This window comes from Rattus norvegicus, chromosome 18, assembly GCF_021556685.1.
Source record: "Rattus norvegicus strain SHRSP/BbbUtx chromosome 18, alternate assembly SHRSP_T2T, whole genome shotgun sequence".
In the NCBI taxonomy this organism is placed as follows: Eukaryota; Metazoa; Chordata; class Mammalia; order Rodentia; family Muridae; genus Rattus; species Rattus norvegicus.
The window spans coordinates 41920494-41925357 of NC_141551.1; the positions used below are offsets into that span (position 1 = coordinate 41920494).

General features: G+C 42.1%; 1 pseudogene; it reads right to left on the reverse strand.

Moving 5' to 3' along the window:
- Positions 1 to 3344: 3344 nt before the first annotated feature.
- Gapdhl4 (glyceraldehyde-3-phosphate dehydrogenase like 4) lies at positions 3345 to 4540 on the reverse strand (annotated as a pseudogene).
- Positions 4541 to 4864: the final 324 nt, after the last annotated feature.

Below are 4864 nucleotides of genomic sequence, written 5' to 3' on the forward strand. Positions count from 1 at the left end.
AGAGGGACTGTATGCATTATGCATGGAAGAGCTGGATAAGTAGGCTTATCCACGTTTTTTGAAGCCCACATTATTCAATGACAAGCCCTAGATGCCACACATTGAGTGGAAGAAGTTGGTGCTTTCCTACCTGGGTTTCAATCCTCCCTTGATCCAATAATTCCTTGTTATGCTCCCAGGCTCCCTTTATAGAATGGGAATGTTTATCCTGTGTCATTAAATATTGGAATTGCATACCTTGTTTTTTTTTTTTTTATTTTAAAGGAGATTACCCTTAAGAGGTTGTCTTGAGTCTTTTGACTTTTAAACAATGTTAGGAATGTTAGAAACTATGGGGTCTTTTTGAAGGTAGACTGAACGCATTTTGTATTATAAGATGGTTACAAACCTGTGGTGATGAAAGATAGAAGACTGAGAAGGGGGATTAGAGAGATGGCCCAATTGTTGATATTACTGGCTGCTCTTCCAGAGGACCTGGTTCAATTCCCAGTACCTACATGGCAGCTTATGCCTGTCTGTAACTCCATTTCCAGTAGATCTGACACCCTCACACAGACATAGATGAAGACACAATATCAATGTACATAAAATAAATTTATTTTGATAAATCTGAAAAGTGACACTTGACTATTGTATTAGTTCATGTTTTACTGCTGTGAACAGAAACCATGACCAAGGCAACTCTTATAAAAACAACATTTAGTTGGGGCTGGCTTACAGGTTCAGAGATTCAGTCCAGTATCATCAAGGCAGGAGTATGACAGTGTCGAGGCTGTCATGGTGCAGGAGGAACTGAGAGTTCTACATCTTCATCTAAAGGCTGCTAGTGGAATACAGGAGGAGTAGGGTATTGAAGTCCAAGCCCACAGTGACACACCTACACCAACAAGGCCACACCTCTAAATAGTATCACTCCTTGGGACAAGCATAAACAAACCATCACAGGTATCAAGTTGACAAGGAGTGTATTTGCAATGTCATACTGATTATGAGCGGGATTTAGAATCACCAAGTGGACCAACCTCTGAGTCCATCTGTGAGGGATCTCTAGATTAGGTTGATTGAAGACCAATCTCACTTGGGACTGAGGGTCAACATTTATCAACTGTGTATTCATTGTTCCCAGCTTCCTCAACCCCTGTCCTGATGGACTAAGTTCACTGTACTGTAAGTCACAATTAACCCCTTCCTTTCTTCCTTGTCAGGTGTTTTGTCGAAACAAGACAAGTAATAAATACATATGGTGCAAAAAAATTATAACTTTTATACCATAATGTGTATAGAATATCAAGAAAAGTAAACATCATCTTAAGGCTAGCCTGGTGGGAGGGATTAATCCTTTTTAAATTGCATGAAACATAGTTGCATCATATTAAGCAGAATTACAGTCTTGCTACCAGCTTTATTTGGAAATAAGTGTGTTTTTTGAGTATATATTTGTGTATGTCAAACTAACAAGGCTGAACTCCTGTTAGTTAATTAGATTTCTGTGGATATTTGGGAGCTCTTTAGGCATTCTTTCTACATGTGTCTATAAGGCTATTATAGTACTAGAAGAGATTAATATTTGATTTAGTAGATTGAATAAAGCAGATGGCTTGCTTCCCCAGTGTAGGTGAGCAGCATCTAATCCACTGAAGGCCTGAATACAGGAAAGTCGAGTTAGCTGCCTGGCCAATTTATAAAATCTCTCTCTCTCTCTCTCTCTCTCTCTCTCTCTCTCTCTCTCTCTCTCCCTTTCATTCATATTTTTCTTTCTCCCTCTCTGTCCCTCTTCTGTAGAATATAGGACATAATTACGTAATCAATATCTGGAAAGAGCTAAATTATTCTCTTAATAAACTGTATCTTGGGCATTTGCTGAAGACTGAACTATAGTTTTGGTGAACTCATGGTAAGAGGCAGAGAAATCCAAGTGAAGGGTTATAGTGCAGGTGGGAATCTGATTTCACTTCTCTGTATACCTGCTAAGCTGGAACCCCAAAAGCTTCATACTTAGGTTATCAGGAAATCAGCCAGCCAGCTTTTCTGCCTTCCTTAAACTGTAGCCTCTTAGCTTCTCCTGGCTGTTTCAAGAACTTGTCACGAAGCACACTTGGACTAAGCTATGGCAGACTGGTCCCGAGTCTATGTGCTCAGGAAGATCAAACAAAACCCAGTCCTCAAAACAGGTAATCTTACCTTCATTAACTTCAAATTACTCTTCAGTGTTTCAGTTTCAGGCATAATGGCCAGGATGCAATGGAGAAACAAGCCCACAAGAAAGCAAGCCATTTTGAGTGAGCACTAACCAATACCATAAAACTGTAAACCGATTTAAAAGACTGGAACAGTGGTCAGTCACAGACTCTAAAGGTCTTAAGTGTAATATATAAAGTCAGTTTGGTCTGTAGAAAGTAGAAGCCTGTAAAAGGTGGTAGTGCAGATACTTTTTGAAAATCAGCTAGCATGTGCATGCTAAAAGCTTTGCCAACTAACACCTGACAGAAGAGAGAATTGTAAACAGGAAGATGGAACAAAGAAATTGCATAAACACAGTGCAAGAAAGACCAAAAACTAAAGACATGAAAGTAAAGAGGATGAGAAACACAAATGATAAAATCTGAAGAGCTAAAATAATTTCAGGTGAGTCTTAAAGAAGAACAAGAGTGGAGTACTTGCAAACGTAAAGAGAAGGTGTTGATACTTTTCTAGATAAAATTATAGCTACAAAATTCAAGTAATTTATCAAATGGCAAAGACACAAACAAGTCCACATAATTGTAATACAATTTTAATATAAATCAAATTTAAGAGAAAAATCTGAGAGTTTGGATCCACGTTTCAATACATTTAGACTATTAAAACTAAAAGTATCCAAGGAAACTGAATCAGATGATTTGTTTGATCCCAGTTTGGTTCAAAGTGATTGAGCAACTAACTGGTGAGAATTGGCCAAAGGCCCATTTCTGGGTTTTCTTCATTCACCACCTGCATTTCACAGGAGTAGAGGAAACACACTAAAGGAGTTCTCTGGCTGCTGCCCAGAACTCTTGATGTATAAGGCACAGGATATGTGTGGATAGCAATGTAGAAGAACCAAGAGTCCTGAAGTTGAAGACATAAGACTCTCTGAGATCATTTGTGGGATAACATAAGCAAGTTAAGAACGGTTAGTTGAAGGCTTTTGTGTTGTAGACTGACTAGCCTTTGATGCTCCTTTTTCTTTCCTGTTTGTGGTGCAGCAAGTTTTAGTGATGGTATTCAAGAGAGTAGGGAAGGGTCCCTAGGCCCCTCCTGTTATTATGGAGGGTCTGAGATGGAAATTGTGAGGGAGATGCTCAGTGTTAGGGCCTGAGTTGGGACGGGGACTCCTCAGCAACTGAGGGCCTCTCTCTTGCTCTCAGCATCCTTGCTGGATGGGTGGTCCAGGGTTTCTTACTCGTTGCAGGCCATGAGGTCCATCATCCTGTTGCTGTAGCCATACTCTTTGTTATACCAGGAAATGAGCTTTACAAAGTTGTCATTGAGAGCAATGCCAGCTCCAGCATCAAAGGTGGAAAAGTCAGAGTTGCTGTTAAAGTTGCAGGAGACAACCTGGTCATCAGTGTAGCCCAGGATGCCCTTTAGTGGGTCCCCAGATGCCTGCCTCACCACTTTCTTGATGTCATCAGACTTGGCAGGTTTCTCCAGTTGGCATGTCAGATCTACAGTGGATACATTGTGGGTAGGAACACAGAAGGCCATGCCAGTGAGCTTCTTGTTCAGCTCTGGGATGACCTTGCCCACAGCCTTGGCAGCACCATTGGATGCAGGGATAATGTTCTGGGCTGCCCCACGGCCATCATGCCACAGCTTTCCAGAGGGGCCATCTACAGTCTTCAAAATGGTAGTGATGTCATGGACAGTGGTCATGAGCCCTTCCACGATGCCAAAGTTGTCATGGATGACCTTGGCCAGGGGTGCTAAGCAGTTGGTGGTGCAGGATGCATTGCTGACAATCTTGAGGGAGTTGTCATATTTCTTGTGGTTCACACCCATCAAAAATATAGGGACATCAGCTGAAGGGGCAGAGATGATGACCCTTTTGACCTCACCCTTCAGGTGAGCCCCAGCCTTCTCCATGGTGGTGAAGTCAGTAGACTCCACAACAAACTCAGCACCGGCATCACCCCATTTGATGTTAGCGGGATCTCACTCCTGGAGATGGTGATGACAAGCACCCGTTGATGACAAGCTTCCCATTCTCAGTCTTGACTGTGCCATTGAAATTGCCAATGGGTGGAATCATGGAACATGTAGACCATGTAGTTGAGGTCAATGAAGGGGTCGTTGATGGCAACAATGTCCACTTTGTCAGATGAAGAGAAGGCAGCCCTGGTAACCAGGCATCCTATTCGGCCAAATCCGTGCACAGCGATTTTCACCATCTTGTCTATGGGACGAGGCTGGCACTGCACGAGAAGATGTGGCTGTCTCTGGAACAGGGAGGAGCAGAGAGCCATCTTTGAAGCTCTTATTGGATGTTTTCTCACTTCTGGCATTAAAATCAGCATTGCTTGGAGCTATGGTAGGTAGAAAGGGGTAGGTATGCTTACAGACTGTGTAAGCAGTAGTAAGAGTATAAGTAAGCAGAAGTAAGAGTGTAATAAATGGCACCAGAGTCCTACTGTTCCTCTGCTGGCTGCCACTAAGTAGTCTACAGGCACTGTGCTCACACTGAGCATTTGATGGGAGTTTTACTAATAGAGTTTAATATCTTAGATACTTCTATGCTACTGTGATAGAATGCCCTGGCAAAAGCATCTTAGGAGGAAAGGGTCAATGTTGGCTTACGTTTCTACAAAGTCACAGTTGATCATGGCAGGGAAGACATTGCAGTAAG